Genomic DNA, 18,179 nt, shown 5'->3' on the forward strand with positions numbered 1-18,179 from the left:
AATTCAACTTGAAGTATTGATTCATCAGTTAAGGTTGTGGGTACTGGCTGCTGGTTTATGTAGTGTTCAAATGTCATGTGTATGCTTATGTTAACTATTTTATGATCACAGGTTAAACTTGGGTGTGGGCTCAGAAAAGTAACCAAATTGTAGAAAGACTGGAGGTCTAAGCTAGAAGCATAGAATGGATACTTTAAGCACGATGAATAAATGTTCTTTCTTGCATAGAAAGTAGTCAACTTTTCATCTAAGATAAATTGTGTAATTGTCAATCATCGCAAAGATTTAGTTGACACCCTGGTGGGACCTTCTGAATGAGCAAACCTCACTGCTGGCCATAATGTATGAGGCTATATGTTGTCACTCACTGTGATAGGATGCTGCCACATCTTATTTGGCAAGAATCTGCAGAGTTAATTTGGTCCGGTCTAGTGGACAAAAACCTTTTCTCTTCTAACAAGGAGAGACTCATGTCTTCGAGATGTATTCAGTTGCTAACTTGCAATAACCTACAAGTTGCACATTTGACTGACATTGTTATAGTGACCATAAGGAAGACTTGAAAAATCAGCCTCATTTTTTTGAGCTCCTAAACTGAACCCCCACTGGGTGCATATTGACATAATCATAGTGGGTGGTGCTTCAGGCAATCCTAGTTGTTAACTTTGAAATCATGATTTAACCAGATTAAGAAATATGATTTACCAGATTTTAACAGATTCTGCAAATAGCTATTCAGATATTTATTTAACAGCATGTGCACTCGCGTGGAATAGCTATTATAACTGAAGTGGTAGTGAGGAAGTATCTAAAAGGGGAGACAATAACACCATGTATAGAAGTTCCTTTTGTTTATCAAATTATTTGCTGGGTGCAGAGTAATTATTGTTCGGGACCTCCCACAAATGTGAGGCAGAAAGCCCATTTTTAAAAGAGAAACTAGCAATAGTCTAGTTTAATAACGCTTAACTCACGAAATTATACGGTTTTGTAGCTTTGAAAAGTGAGTTCTAAGAAGGTAATGATGTTTGTTATCTCTAATTATCAGGACAGTTCCGTTCCTCCATTTTAGTGGAGAAACTCCACCCTTCTAAGACACTGCAATAGAAATAATGTACAATTCAAGATCAAAACTCAAGCATACACATCATAGAAAATTATAATTAAGCATTTCATTGTTTAAATGGAGGTAAAAGCTGAAATCTAACCTATGTTGCTACAGTTTAGGATTTAGTCTACAGTGAAATTTTAAGGTTAAACACATTATCAGTTTTTCTGAATAGTTCATGGATGCCACATTTAATAGATAGTGATTTGCCGATCATCTGCTGAAATACTCAATTGTTATTTTTTCGTCCACTGCTTTGAAAATAAAAGCATTGTACAGATGCTAATAATTGAGGAAATATTGCACTTTTGCAGTATTTATGAAGTGTTATTTGTAGGATCACTTTTTTAAAAGCTGGTCAGAATACACTGATGTAGAAGTGTTATTAAGCTTGTCTGAATGAGGGAGCTGGATTGACATATAAAGTTAAAGCTGAATCATTCCAGAGTTTGTGACTATCTCCAGTAATTGTGCTTCAGCTCCATTTGGGCTGAGAAATTCCTTTGTGATGTATGTTAGTACCCTTGAGATTTAAAACTTGATGCATGAGGTGGAAAAGGATCTTACATTGAACAGAAATCTTTGCAGTTACTGCACATTTAAGATTAACCCAGATGACAAGACTTTCTCCTTCAATATATGGAGACATTGCTGGTATGTGTCAATGCAATGTTGTACTCTATTAGAACATAGAACATTACAGCACAGTACAGGCCCTTCAGCCCTTGATGTTGCACTGAACTGTAAAACCAATCTGAAGCCCATCTAATCTACACTATTCCATTATCATCCATATGTTTATCCAATAACCATTTAAATGCCCTTAAAAGTTGGTGAGTCGGCAATTGTTGCAGGCAGGGTGTTCCACACCCTTACTACTGAGTAAAGAGAGGCTTCCCGAGATCAGAGTGCTGCAGAGGCCACCTTTATTTCTACAGATGAAGGAATAGGGAAATTCTGTAAGCTAGTTCTTCTGTTGAGAATTGAGATGGGAAAGCCACATGAGGAGCTTGATCACAAGGCAACATAATGGCTCAGTGGCTAGCACTGCTGAGTGTTGGGATGGAATGCCTTTCAGAAGGGCTGTATAGCCTCGATGGGCCAAATGACCTCCCACACTAAGAGTTTTACAATTCTATGATTTGAACAATGGTGGTGGCCGAATTGCCTTTGTATTTCTGGTCTGTCTAAGATATGAATATTTTTTAAAAGGAAACATATATAACATCAGATAAACAAAGATTTCTGAAGTGCTGTCAATACTGAGAGTTAATGTGTGTTTGTTAAGACTCCAGAAAATAATAAATGGATTGAGTTTGTGCTCTCATGAGCTGTGACTTCATTATGGTAACAGGCTACTCGCACAGTTTAATTACGATGCTAGAATTCATGCAATGTCCTGGTTAGACATTCCAACAATTTGTTTGTTTAATCCTGTGCAAACAGAAGTCTGTTCACTTGATTTTAAAAACAGATAATTTATAATGCAGATTTCCCTGTGCTAGAAATTTAAAGGGCACAAGGAATCTATTTGGCACATTTTGAATCTATTTTGAAATCTCTTTGGTCCCATTTCTCTGGTCCTGTATATATCAAATACGTACATTTTTTTAAAAAGTGATTTCTTTTTTCTTACAGTTCTTAACTGGTAAGTCATTCCATGTCCTGTCAGTCCTCTTCAGTAAAAGAAAGTCTCCTGACATTTCTTTTCCCTTGGTGATGGTCTGTGATGGTCTTTGTTACTAGCTGATAGGACAACAGCCTTACAGTCAAAGAGCTATAGAGATCTACAGCACAGAAAAAGGCCCTTAAGCCAGTCAAAAAACAACCTTCTGTCTATTACATTTTCTAGCACTTGGCCTATAGCCTTGTATGTCTTGGGATCACAGGTGTATCTAAATACTACTTAAATATTATGAGAGTTTCCTGTGAGGTCTATGTTCCCACCATCCTCTGGGTGATGAAGAATTTCTTTAAATTCTCTCTTAAACCTCCTGCCCCTTACTTTAAATTTGTGTCTGTAGCCATTAATCCTTCCAAGTGTCAAGCTTCTTCCTGTTTACTCTGTTTCGTTTTAAATGATGACCTCCACAATATTTGCAACTTGTCTTTCAATCTTGATCATTTTGTGGCCTTTTTGTGGATGCTTGTTGCTTTTCTCCAGCTTGTTGAGCTTAAATACTCTCGGCTATTTTTCAACATAGGTAAAAACAATGACTGCAGATGCTGGAAACCAGATTCTGGCTTAGTGGTGCTGGAAGAACACAGCAGTTCAGGCAGCATCCAAGTAGCTTCGTAATCGACATTTCGGGCAAAAGCCCTTCAGGAATAAAGGCAGTGAGCCTGAAGCGTGGAGAGATAAGCTAGAGGAGGGTAGAGGTGGGGAGAAAGTAGCATAGAGTACAATGGGTGAGTGGGGGAGGGGATGAAGGTGATAGGTCAGGGAGGAGAGGGTGGAGTGGATAGGTGGAAAAGAAGATAGGCAGGTAGGATAAGTCCGGACAAGTCACGGGGACAGTGCTGAGCTGGAAGTTTAGAACTAGGGTGAGGTGGGGGAAGGGGAAATGAGGAAACTGTTGAAGTCCACATTGATGCCCTGGGGTTGAAGTGTTCCGAGGCAGAAGATGAGGCACTCTTCCTCCAGGTGGTGGGGAAGCGGCGGTGAAGGAGGCCCAGGACCTCTATGTCCTCGGCAGAGTGGGAGGGGGAGTTAAAATGTTGGGCCACAGGGTGGTGTGGTTGATTGGTGCGGGTGTCTCGGAGATGTTCCCTAAAGCGCTCTGCTAGGAGGCGCCCAGTCTCCCCAATGTAGAGGAGACCGCATCGGGAGCAATGGATACAATAAATGATATTAGTGGATGTGCAGGTAAAACTTTGGATGTGGAAGGCTCCTTTAGGGCCTTGGATAGAGGTGAGGGAGGAGGTGTAGGTGCAGGTTTTACAGTTCCTGCGGTGGCAGGGGAAGGTGCCAGGATTGGAGGGTGGGTTGTAGGGGGGTGTGGACCTGACCAGGTAGTCACAGAGGGAACAGTCTTTGCGGAAGGCAGAAAGGGGTGGGGAGGGAAATATATCCCTAGTGGTGGGGTCTGTTTGGAGGTGGCGGAAATGTCGGGGGATGATTTGGTTTATGCGAAGGTTGGTAGGGTGGAAGGTGAGCACCAGGGGCGTTCTGTCCTTGTTACGGTTGGAGGGGTGGGGTCTGAGGACGGAGGTGCGGGATGTTGACGAGATGCGTTGGAGGGCCACTTTAACCACGTGGTAAGGGAAATTGTGGTCTGTAAAGAAGGAGGCCATCTGGTGTGTTCTGTGGTGGAACTGGTCCTCCTGGGAGCAGATCCGGCGGAGGTGGAGGAATTGGGAATACGGGATGGCATTTTTGCGAGAGGTAGGGTGGGAAGAGGTGTAATCCAGGTAGGTGTGGGTTTGTAAAAAAAAAATGTCAGTGTCAAGTCGGTCGTCACTAATGGAGATGGAGAGGTCCAGGAAGGGGAGCGAGGTGTCAGAGATAGTCCAGGTAAATTTAAGGTCAGGGTGGAATGTGTTGGTGAAGTTGATGAATTGCTCAACCTCCTCGCAGGAGCACGAGGTGGCGCCAATGCAGTCATCAATGTAGCGGAGGAAGAGGTGGGGAGTGGTGCCAGTGTAATTACGGAAGATCAACTGCTCTACGTAGCCAACAAAGAGACAGGCGTAGCTGGGGCCCATACGTGTGCCCATGGCTACCCCTTTGGTCTGGAGGAAGTGGGAGGATTCAAAGCAGAAATTGTTAAGGGTGAGGACCAGTTTGGCCAAACGAATGGGAGTGTCGGTGGAAGGGTACTGCTGGGGACGTCTGGAGAGGAAAAAACAGAGGGCTTGGAGGCCCTGGTCATGGCGGATGGAGGTGTAGAGGGATTGGATATCCATGGTGAAGATGAGGTGTTGGGGGCCAGGGAAACGGAAGTCTTGGAGGAGGTGGAGGGCGTGGATGGTGTCTCGAACGTATGTGGGGAGTTCCTGGACTAGGGAGGATAGGACAGTGTCGAGGTAGGTAGAGATGAGTTCAGTGGGGCAGGAGCATGCTGAGACAATGGGTCGGCCAGGGTGGTCAGGCTTGTGGATCTTGGGAAGGAGGTAGAACCGGGCAGTGTGGGGTTCCCGGACTATGAGATTGGAAGCTGTGGGTGGGAGATCTCCTGAGGTGATGAGGTTCTGTATGGTCTGGGAGATGATCGATTGGTGATGGGGGGTGGGGTCATGGTCGAGGGCGCAGTAGGAAGAGGTGTCCTCAAGTTGACATTTGGATTCAGTGGTGTAGAGGTCAGTGCACCAGACTACCACTGCGCCCCCCCCTTTATCCGCTGGCTTGATGGTGAGGTTGGGATTGGAGGGCTGCGCGTTGAGGGTGAGAGGTTGGAGTGAGGGAGGGAGGTAGACAGGTTGAGACGGTTAATGTCCCGGCAGCAGTTGGAAATGAAGAGGTCGAGGGCAGGTAATAGGCTAGCGCGGGGTGTCCAGGTGGATGCCGTGTGTTGGAGGTGGGCGGGAGTTCTGATTGTGAAAGTAAGCTCTAAGAATTGTTTGACGTCACGGCGTGTATTAAATTCATTGATGCGTGGACAGAGGGGGATGAAGGTGAGTCCATTGCTGAGGACTGATCGTTTGTCCTCAGTGAGGGAGAGGTCTGGGGGGATGGTGAAAACTCGGTAGGGCTGGGAACTGGGATCTGGTGTGGGTGTAGAGCTGGGAGTGGGGGCAGAACCTGTAACTGGAGTGGGTGTGATGGGGGAATGGGCGTGGAGTCATGAGTAGGGGTAGTGTTCCCCTTGGGGTTCTGGGGGGTGGGGATAGTGACAGTCGGGTCTGTGGGGGGCATGTCAGCAGAGACAATGGGAGACTGGTCTGAGCTGTTTCTCAAAATAGTGCATAGATCTGGGTGGCTGCTTGACATTGTGAACATACCTTTCCTGCCATGTATATGCAGTAGCTACTGATTTACGAGCATAAGTTGTCTTCACAGGCTTATAACTTCAGATTCCCCTTTCCTTCGTATAAAAATAATTCTGTTCTTGATGAGATCATGCTTCAAGTGCCTGAATTCACCGGATTCTGAGTAATGTTGTCACATGTCTATCACTGGCTCTTTTTAAGCTTGTGTTCAAATAGTGAACACATGATGTTAATATGTAATGACCAGTTTGTCATTAGGTCAAAATATTTCTTCAAGGATTTTAAAATCTCAAGTTTGTTTTTGCACTTATCAAAGTTTAGGATTGATCACTTGTCACAGTCTTTTAATAGCGATAAGTGTGGCTGCTCTTTCAATGTGGTCTGCTTCGAGTGGAAGAAAACTGCCATTTTTGGTTCATATCTTCCATTTCAAACAGTGCTGGGTTAGGAAAATTTACAGCCATGGGTGACTCCCCCAATGTTTCAGCTACAATCTTCTCCTTTTGTCCTTTTCAGGGATTTCAAGTGGCTTTCAGCAGCTCTGAACTTTTTTTTTTAGTAACTGTGCTTCTATGTAGTTCTTCAACACACAATGGCAGCTCTGTGATAACACTTATGGAGGATATTTTGGCTTGTGCTGTTTCAGGATACTTGCAGAGAGTGCCACTTCGAGGTCAAGTGATGACAGAAACCAGAAAGAATATTTTTTCAATCCAAATAATTTTGAATTTATATCCTCTTGTCATTGCTGACTCAGTCAATCAGTTGATGCACATTTACCCATTCACCATATTAAACTTGTCAATATCGAGCACCTCCATCACACCATTTAATCTTCCCTGACTCAATGAAAGAAGTTCCTAAAGTCTTATTAGCCTTCCCTTACAACTAAAATATTTCATACATTGCACTACCATTTTAATTGCTTCTATTTTCCCTCCATCTTCCTTAAAATAGGGTGATAAACTGAACACAATGGAAGGGCAGAGACCATGATATTATAATGCAGTAAAAGCTCACTGGGTGGAGTGGAGTGGAGTGGCTGTGTGGCCCACCCAAACCATTTTCAGTTTGAGTCTCATTTGAATGCAGAGTCCACCAAGCAGCTGACTGAAATGTGCAGTTCACTACTGAAGGAATAGTTCAGGTGAGCAGCATAAATTTAACTAAGATTGTGCTAGATAAATTCATGAAGTTTTAAGGAATAGAAGAATGTTGATAGGGTTTGATGAAGGAGGATCACATGGAGCATAAAATAGTCATAAATATGTTGAGCTAAATTGTGTATTTCTCTGCTGTGAATTCCACATAATATCAATTAATAGTATATTGGTTTTTTAGGAGTGTAGAATAAGATCTTGGAAGGATTCTGTCCTCCCCACTACCACAACTGTTATCACTCTCAAACACTTGTGATATTGTAAAACTCCAGTGAAGGATGCTGTTATGCAGCATAAGAAACAGGTTGAATCAAAATGGTTGCAGCCTGCCATGTATGCCAAAGTGAGGACTGTGGGTGTAACTACACTGCAAGGATTACAGCCATTCAAGAAGACAACTCACTGCCTCCTTATCAAGGGTAATTAGGTTTTGGTAATAAATGCTGGCCTAGCCAGTGACACATGCAGTGAATAAAAAAAACGCACCAGTATCATTTCACACACCTCCCTTTATGACTAGGCAATATATTCCTTCAAAATGTTATTCAATAAAAATTAATTCAGCTCCTTACATATCACATAGCAAAGAAATATTATCATGCTAAAAAATAGTAGATTTTATAGTGCTTTGTTTCACTAGTATTTTAGAAGTTTTATTCTCAAGGAGGTTATAATGTATATGGCAGCAGTTGTCATATCACTGTACAGTGATCTGTGTTCTTAAAGTAGTGATTTGTTTGGCACAATGTCAGCACTTCCATTTGGCTGACTCTATCTGCCAATAAAGTCATCTGCTTATTGACTAAGCCAAGCCTGCAAATGCAGACCTCCCAAGGTGCTGTGCCTCACAGAGTACCTTGCCGATATTCTAAAGGATGTAACCTTTGTCTACTGCTGAGAGAAAATGTTAACAGAATGTATTTACCAGTGCTTAATGAATTTACAGAAAAGATAACTGTGCAAGTGTCAGACTTGCCAGTGAAAGTTTGGCAGGTGTTTCTGCTGTGAGCTACGTTCCTTATCCTGTATGGTGGGTTTAATAGCTGTTTGCAATCATGATCACACTGAGATCGTCCATATGTCGTCTTCTAACTTCAATAGTGGAAAATAAGTTCAACATTATGTGGTGCAAAATTATAGCTACAAGTTGTAACTTTGTTCTTTAAATTAGAATGGTGAATTAGTTTGCAACACTATGAAATGATCAATATTAAAAACTGAATGAATGGCAAAATGGATTTCAATGTTTTTTTAAAAAAAAGTAAGTTCATTTACTTTTGACCTGAGAAGGACAGGACAGTATATTTTCTAAATGAAGAAAAGTTGCAATCAGTGGTGATGCCAAGAGCCTTGGGATTCAGGTGTGTAAATTAACAACAGCTTAGGTCAGGAATGGGTAAATAATCACAAATATTAATGCACTGTTCATGTTTATATTGGGGGGGGGGAGAAGACTAGAATAGATGTCATGCTTTAGCTGTACAAACCCTGAAACAAAAACAAACTGCTGGAAAAATTCAGCAGGTCTGACAGCATCTATGAAGAGAAAGCAGAGTTAATGTTTCCAGTCCTGTGACCCTTGAGGAGACACTGGACTGAATAATTAGGTTTGGACACACTGCATCACTGGACTAGAAATACTAACTTTGCTTTCTCTCTAGAGATGCTGCCAGTTCTGAGTTTTTGTAGCAATTTCTGTTTTTGATACTGATTTCAGTATACAAATTCTGGTTTGATCCTGACTGATATAACGGTTTCCCAATTTAGGAAATACATAGACCTCTTGGAGCGAAAGTGCTTTGTAGATTTACTGGAATTATACCTGGGGTCCAAGGTTTCAACCACAATGCACAGTTATGCAAAGTAGGTTTGCATTATCTGGTATTTGGAATGTGATCAAGATTTTAATAACAACAAATCAGGTATATTTGGAAATAATCTACTATTTGGGGAGATCAGCACAAGACTGCATAGTCTAAACAAAAGCCCTTTTAGTAGTGAAATTAGGAAACATTTATTCACAAAGGGCAGTGGAAGTGTTCTAAATGGTGAAAATCTGCAATCAGTGGTGATGTCAAGAGTCAGGCTTCAGGTGTGTACATACATGAATGATGTAGTCAGGAATGGTAGATAGTCACATGTATTAATGCACTGTTCATGTTTATATTGGGGGAATAGAAGTCAAGTGAGTAGATGTCATGCTTTAGTTGTACAAATCCTGAAACAACAACAGAAATTGTACACATTGGGAAATAATCTGTGCTATTTGGGGAGTTCAGCATAGGAGTACATAACCTTAAAAAAAGCTAAAACATGACATCTACCCCTTGTGAATAAATGTTCCTTCCACAAACGGCAGTTGTTGCATGATCAATTGTAAATTTGAAGAGATTTGTTGATCAAAAATAATTAAGGAAAGGTGGGTATTTGAGATTAGGCCATGGATCACTGATCTCATTAAATGGTATAAGAGACTCATTGGGCTAAATAGCCTACTTTTGTTACAACCAAAATATCTCCAAAAATGCTAAATGCAGAATAAATGATTAGCTTGCAACTTAATACACAGTTCTTGAACAAGATTAATGGATGAAAAGAGTTTGCTACATAATTGGAGAACAAAATGAATAATTTAAGATTATATAGATTATGTGCAACTATACAAATATAGATTATATACAAATATAATCCTTCAGAGTTGGAAACTCAGCCGTTGGAAGTCGTTGCAAAAACCAAGGTAAAAACGATTTGGACAATTTATCCTGCAGAGAAACTGCATGATGCTATGATTTCTAAATTTCTGCCTATTAGTACAAATTGTCAACATTAAAATACATTCATAAGCACAGAATTTTACTGGAGGAAGAGATTTCTTTGCTCAAGCACCTACCCACTGATTTAATTAAAACACCAATCATTTGATCATCTTCAACATGTAAAATACATTTATATTTACAGCAGCTTATCTCTTATCAGGAAAACTTTACAAAACCAGGGAGGGAAGTGGAAAGATGTGCAGACAGTCTGTTTTGAACGTATTAACTATTTTCCACCAATTCTTTCAATTATATAACACTTATCTTCCCTCAATAAGGAATTTTCTTTCATTGATTTGCAGCATAACTAAGGGAGGGAGTTTGGCGTCATAGAGATATACAGCACAGAAACAGACCCTTCGGTCTAATTTGTCCATGTCGACCAAGTACTCTAAATTAATCTAGCCCAATATTTGGCCTATATCCCTCTAATCCCTTCTTAATGGTATACCCTTTTAATTGTAATTGTACCAGCTGCCACCTCTAGCAGTTTATTCCATCTGAACACCACCCTCTACATGAAAAGGGTGCCCCTTAAGTCCCTTTTAAATCTTTCCCCTTTCACCTTAAGCCTAAATCTAGTTTTGGACTCCTCACCCTTGGAAAAAGACTTTTTTGGCTATTCACCCTTTCCATTCCTGTCATGATTTTATAAACTTCAATATGGTCACTCTGAAGCTCCAGCAAAAATAGCCCCAACATATTCAGCCTGTCCCTACTACTCTCATCCTTCAACCCTGCCAACGTTCTTGTAAATTTTTTCTGAAACCTTTCAAGTTTCACAGCATCTTTTCCTATATCAGGGGGACCAGAATTGAATGCCATTTTCAAAAGGTGGCCTAACCAATGTCCTGTACAGCCGCATATACTCCCAACTGTTATGCTCAATGCACTGACCAATAAAGGCCAACAAACCAAATTGTCTTCCACAACCACCTGATGAAGGAGTGGTGCTCTGAAAGCTAGTGTGCTTCCAATTAAACCTGTTGGATTATAACCTTGTGTGTGATTTTTAACTTTGAACAACAAACCAAACACCACCTTCACTACTGACTACACTTTCAAGGAAATATGAACCTTCACCCCAAAGTCTCTTTTCTCAACAACACTCCCTGAGAGTGTTTACCACTGTGTAAGTCCTGCTTTAAATTGCCCTACCAAAGAAGTTTAACTTGCAGTTTGCATTTGCATTAATGCTGGATCAAATTGTTTAGTTCATTCATTGAACTGGATTCTGGGTAATCGAAGATGGACGACAGGAAAAATCTCTGGCTGTAAGAGCTGCCCCTTATTTTTGAGATATTTTAGGTGTTGGAGGTGATTTCCTCTAATTCCAGGAGCAGCAATTCCTGTTTTAAATGTTGTTGCATTGTTTTGGAACTTTGTTGTTTTAAGTCTGTTCAAGAGCGAGGCTGGAGTAGTGAGTATAGTGGATTCTTTCTTGATTATGTTTTGGGAGAAAAATCTCTTGATTAAACTTAAACTAATAGCTATGGCTTATATTTTAACCTGGGGCAGTGTTTGTAGAGGAATAAAACTGTGTTATTTTCTGGGTCTGTAGATTGTGAAAGAGCAAAAATGGCCTTTGCAATGATATGTACTTCTTATCAGATGTGAGAGTTTAAAGAGACTTTAAGGGTTACTGCGGATTATATCTGCCATAAATGCAGCTGGATGCGACAGATAGAAGTGATGAGGAATTTGCAACAGTATGTGATGGATGGCAGTTATAGGAAGAGGGAAAAGTCTCAGATACAGTCAAATAGATGGGTTAATTTCAAGAAGGGTGTAAGGTTGGCCCCTAGGGTAGGAGTCTTTTGTGGATATACCCATTTCAACTGTTTTGGAAAATGTAGGGGGTGATGGATTCTTGGGGGAACGTAGCACCAACAGCCAAGTTTCTGGTATTGAGACTGGCTCTAATGCAACGCGGGGTACGTCGGCTTCCAAGAGATCAATTGTGTTAGGGGATTCTGTGGTCACAGGTACAGGCAGATGTTTCTGAAAGAAAAAGCAGAACGGTGTGTTGTTTCCCTGGTGCCAGGATCAAGGATGTCAGAGGGTGCAGGATGCACTCACGGGGGAGAGGAGCCAGCAGGAGGTCATTGTCGACATTGGAACCAATGACATTGGAAGGGAAAAGGTTGAGACTCTGAAGGGAGATTAGAGAGTTAGGCCGAAATTTAAAAAGGAGGTCCTTGGGTAGTAATAAATGTGCTACGAGCTAGTGAGGACAGGAATAAGAGGATAGAGCAGATGAATGCATGGATGAGGAGCTGGTGTATGGGAGAAGGATTCACATTTTTGGATCATTGGAATCTCTTTTGGGTTGAAGTGACCTATACAAGAAGGACGGATTGTACCTAAATTGGAAGGGGACTAATATACTGGCAGGGAAATTTGCTAGAACTGCTTGGGAGGATTTAAACTAGTAAGGTGGGGGGGTGGGACCCAGGGAGATAGTGAGGAAAGAGATCAATCTGAGATTGGCACAGTTGAGAACAGAAGTGAGTCAAACAGTCAGGGCAGGCAGGGACAAGGTAGGACTAATAAATTAAACTGCATTTATTTCAATGCAAGGGGCCTAACAGGGAAGGCAGATGAACTCAGGGCATGGTTAGGGACATGGGACTGGGATATCATAGCAATTACGGAAACATGGCTCAGGAATGGGCAGGACTGGCAGCTTAATGTTCCAGGATACAAATGCTACAGGAAGGATAGAAAGGGAGGCAAGAGAGGAGGGGGAGTGACCCTTTTTTGATAAGGGATAGCATTACAGCTGCACTGAGGGAGGATATTCCCGGAAATACATGCAGGGAAGTTATTTGGGTGGAACTGAGAAATAAGAAAGGCATAATCACCTTATTGGGATTGTCTTATAGACCTGACGTTTCGGGCATGAGCCCTTCAGGAATCCTGAAGAAGGGCTCATGCCCAAAACGTCAATTCTCCTGCTCCTTGGATGCTGCCTGACCTGCACTTTTCCAGCAACACATTTTCAGCTCTGATCTCCAGCATCTGCAGTCCTCACTTTCTCCTGTATTATAGTCAAAGGGAAAGTGAGAAACAAACTTGTAAGGAGATCTCCACTATCTGTAAGAATAATAGGGTAGTTATGGTAGGGGATTTTAACTTTCCAAACATCAACTGGGACTGCCACAGTGTTAAAGGTTTAGATGGAGAGGAATTTGTTAAGTGTGTACAAGACAATTTTCTGATTCGGTATGTGGATGTACCTACTAGAGAAGGTGCAAAACCTGACCTACTCTTGGGAAATAAGACAGGGCAGGTGTCTGAGGAGCCAGTGGGGGAGCACTTTGGAGCCAGCGACCATAATTCTATGTGTTTTAAAATAGTGATGGAAAAGGTTAGACCAGATCTAAAAGTTGATGTCCTAAATTGGAGGAAGGCCAATTTTGAGAGTATTAGGCAAGAACTTTCGAAAGCTGATTGGAGGCAGATGTTTGCAGGTAAAGGGATGGCTGGAAAATGGGAAGCCTTCAGAAATGGGATAACGAGAATCCAGAGAAAGTATATTCCTCTCAGGGAATGCTGGTAGGTATAGGAAATGCTGGATGACCAAAGAAATTGAGGGTTTGGTTAAGAAAAAGAAGGAAGCATATGTCAGGATAGATAGAGTGAATCGTTAGAGTATAAAGAAAGTAGGTATATCCTTAAGAGGGAAATCAGGAGGGTAAAACAGGGACATGAGAGAGCTTTAGCAAATAGAATTAAGGAGAATCCAGAGTTTTTACAAATATATTAGGGACAAAAGGGTAACAAGGGAGAATAGGGCCCCTCAAAGATCAGCAAGGTGGCCTTTATGTGGAGCCACAGAAAATGGAAGAAATACTAAAGGAATATTTTGCATCACAATTTACTGTGGAAAAGGGTATGGAAGATATAGACTGTAGGGAAAAAGATGGTGACATTTTGCAAAATGTCTGGATTACAGAGGAAGAAGTGCTGTCTTGAAACGGTTAAAAGTGGATAAATCTCCAGGACCTGATCAGGTGTACCCAAGAACTCTATGGGAAGCTAGAGAAGTAATTGCTGGGCCTCTTGCTGAGAGATTTGTATCATCGATAGTCACAGGTGAGGTGCAAAGAGACCTTGGAGTGCAGGCTCATAGCTCCTCGAAAGTGGAGTCGCAGGTAGGTAGGATAGTGAAGGCGGCGTTTGATATGCTTTCCTTTATTGGTCAGAGTATTAAGTACAGGAGTTGCGGCTGTGCAGGACATTGGTTAGGCCACTGTTGGAATATTGCATGCAATTCTGGTCTCCTTCCTATTGGAAAGATGTTCTGAAACTTGAAAGGGTTCAGAAAAGATTTACAAGGATGTTGCCAGGGTTGGAGGATCTGAGCTACAGGGAGAGGCTGAACAGGCTGGGGCTGTTTTCCCTGGAGCGTCTGAGGCTGAGGGGTGACCTTATAGAGGTTTACAAAATTATGAGGGGCATGGATAGGATAAATAGGCAAAGTCTTTTCCCTGGGGTTGGGGAGTCCAGAACTAGAGGGCAACTTTTTCACGCAGAGGGTGGTACATGTATGGAATGAGCTGCTAGAGGATGTGGTGGAGGCTGGTACAATTGCAACATTTAAGAGCTATTTGGATGGGTATATGAATAGGAAGGGTTTGGAGGGATATTGGCTGGGTGCTGGCAGGTGGGACTAGATTGGTTTGGGATTTCTCTGCGGCATGGACGGGTTGGACCAAAGGGTCTATTTCCATGCTGTACATGTCTATGACTCTATAACTGTTTTCTGATTAATGGTTTTTTGATATTTTCAATAGCTACTGGTTAAAAAAAATTGAGAAATTAAGATTCAATAGACCTAACTAAATGGAGGACTTGGGGTATGATGGAAATCAGACCAGATATGTAATTTTCCAAAATGAGTGAAAGAAAACATTCAAATGGTAGGTTTATGAAATTTAATACTTTACTGAACTGAGAAAATAAAGTTTCCAGCAAAGTTTTACTGTTTGACTGACTGGAGCCCTAATGTTGCAGTGATCAAGGCCATACCATCTTTACAGTCCCTCAGTAATATTGGTTCATGATTCATAATAGCACGATGTAACTCTGAGTGTCTCTGAGGGTCAACATGGACAGAATGAGCTGAACGCCCCCCTTCTGTGCTGTATCATTTTTATGGGGCACAGTTAAATAAATCTAGCAAATTGTGCGCTAGTAGCAGGAAATACCATGAAAGTTGCCAATTATCAAAGAAATTGCCAACTCACTAACATCCTTCAGGAGGAAGAACCATACTTGCACTTCCATGTCACATGACTACAGTTTCACATTTCGCAGTTGACTCGTAATGCCTTTAGTGCATACAGAAATGGGCAAAAATATTCTTAAATTTTGAGAAAATAAAAGATGGCATCTTGTTCCCAGAATGTGCATAACAACACTAAGAATCTTAATGTGCTAATATATTGTTCTGTAGCTACTATGTGAAAAATCTGTACCGAGATCTCACAAATTGGTGTATGTATGTTTCTTTCTAAATAAAAAGTTCCTCAAATCTGCTGCACTTAACACTTGAGAGCTTTAAAATGAATCTGCAGCCCAGGAAGTTTTGCGTTTGGGACAAAATCTGAAATTCTTAAAGGGTTTTTTTTCAGTAGTACCTTTAGAGTTTAGCATCCTCATGGGGAAGAACTTTATTAAATGTGTAAATAATGTTACTCATTGGTGATAGTTATAACTTCAGCAATAGTGTAAGGCCACTGATAATGCATTGGCTGCCTGTGATGCATCTTAAATTTCCTTTCTTACATTAAAGACCTCCTAAAGTTCATGCTGATCTGGAATCTTAAGGAGACAATCATGTCTTTGAGCAGCCATGATTTATCTGGTTTACATTAGCATCTTATGATTTCATTTCTAATACATTGTCCCATGCAAATCTGCATTTAAAACATTTCATTGACCTCTTTTTTTTGTTTGTTTGAATCTGTTTGTGTTGCTGTCCCTTATACTCAAACACCAATAGTCTTTTTCATTTGGTATTAATTAGAGGACATAAGGAATGCATTATTTAAATATCAAAAAGTGCATTGGTTGGAAATTTATATTAGTGGGCGGCACGGTGGCACAGTGGTTAGCACTGTTGCCTCACAGCGCCTGAGACCCGGGTTCAATTCCCGCCTCAGGTGACTGACTGTGTGGAGTTTGCACGTTCTCCCCGTGGCTGCGTGGGTTTCCTCCGGGTGCTCCGGTTTCCTCCCACAGTCCAAAGATGTGCAGGCCAGGTGAATTGGCCATGCTAAATTGCCCATAGTGTTAGGTAAGGGGTAAATGTAGATGTAGGGGTAGGGGTATGGGTGGGTTACGCTTCGGCGGGGCGGTGTGGACTTGTTGGGCCGAAGGGCCTGTTTCCACACTGTAATGTAATTAATGTAATGTAATCTAATCTTAAAAAAAAACCCCATCACCCAGAGTGGGCTGGTACACGTTGGGTGGTATTGAATCAGGTGGAATATTAGGTGGAATGTGTGCTTGCTAGTTACCTATTTGCATTCACTTTTTCCTTTTAACAGCAGCAAGGTCAATATCTTGCTTTCTGCCCATCTTTGGGTCAATAAGAGCCATTAAGTGTTCAATTATGCCCTACTGAAGCTGCGAGGTAGATCCTAGCAGCCTGTTCAGTATCTGTGCCCAGCAAAGGGCACCTGAGTGAAAAGACCACCCACCCTTCCCTCCGGCCTCCTGATCATCACGTCCTCTCACCAGTCCCCGTCTCCCCCATCTTGCACTTTGGTCTACATCCTGCTCCTCATCGGGGACGGACTCTAGTTCACTACCACTGCTGGTGGTGTTTCTACTCCTGCCATGCTCCCTCCTCTAGGAAGTGGGGCCTCCTTTCACACAATGGCAGAAGCCATGATATCAAGCAATTAACAGCTGGAGGATTGGAAAATCCTGTCATATCTTCCTGGGCCAGTGGAAACAGGCTCATCCTGCCTTTTCAAAATGAGGAATGATGGCTTATGGTAAGTAAAGACAGAGAGGTGAACTAACATCCAAGAGGTTGGATAGCATCTATCAAACAGTGAAACCATGCTTTCACTGGGCAAGATCGTAAGTACTGGTAATGTTACTGGACTAGAAGTAGAGGTTCAGGCTAATGTTCTGGAGGTCATGGAATTACTAAAATCTAGAATTAAATGCTCGTCTCACTAATGTGGACTGTGAAATCTTATTGAGTACCATTAAAGCCCAGCTGGTTCACTTAAATCCTTAACTAATCTGGTCTTTATGTGACTCCAAGCCTATACCAATGTGTTCGACTCTTAACTGCCCTCTGAAATTACCTAATTGATGAGCTTCCTAGGTCATGAGGAATAGACAGCAAATGGTGGCCTTGCCAGCAATACTCACATTCCATGCAAGAATGAAGACCATTTGCAGAAAAATACTCTGAGGACCTGCTTCACATTCAGATATGACTGAGGTTTCCTAACAGTTTAAAACTGGATGTACGCCCTTACTATGCTGTCACCTGATGGGTTTCACACAGCTCAGGAAACCTGTGTGCTGGCTGTTAACACTGGAATTCTTGGTGAAAGCTAAAGTTAATTGGAGATTTAAGTATTTTAATCACATTAATAACAGACCCAAAGGCTTTGCTGTTTGCCTCCAATCACATCTGAGTTAAACCTCGAAATGGGTGGCATGATGTTGGTTCTCAGATCAATTTTACTTAGTGAGCTTCAAGTTCCGGACCCACAGCCAATCCTACTTCCCCTTAGCCATTAACATTCTGCACATAGCAACTGTGTGTTGTCAAATTTGTTATTGTTCCTTTCCAAATGTATCTGGGCTTTTACAAGGCCTTAAAAAAGGTATTGTGGAATCTTGGATCAGAACATGGAGGGATGAGAGATAATGAGCATTGTAATTGGTAAGGCGAAAGTGAGGGCTGGAGATCAGAGTCAAGATTAGAGTGGTGCTGGACAATAGACGATAGGTGCAGGAGTAGGCCATTCTGCCCTTTGAGCCTGCACCACCATTCATTATGATCATGGCTGATCATCCTTAATTACAGTAAAAGCACAGTAGGTCAGCAGCATCCGAGGAGCAGGAAAAGCAACGTTTCGGGCAGGAGCCCTTCATCAGAAATTGGTAAGCTGACTATATAGAAGACCT

The sequence above is a fragment of the Chiloscyllium punctatum genome, chromosome 20 (genome assembly GCF_047496795.1).
Source record: "Chiloscyllium punctatum isolate Juve2018m chromosome 20, sChiPun1.3, whole genome shotgun sequence".
Classification (NCBI taxonomy): domain Eukaryota; kingdom Metazoa; phylum Chordata; class Chondrichthyes; order Orectolobiformes; family Hemiscylliidae; genus Chiloscyllium; species Chiloscyllium punctatum.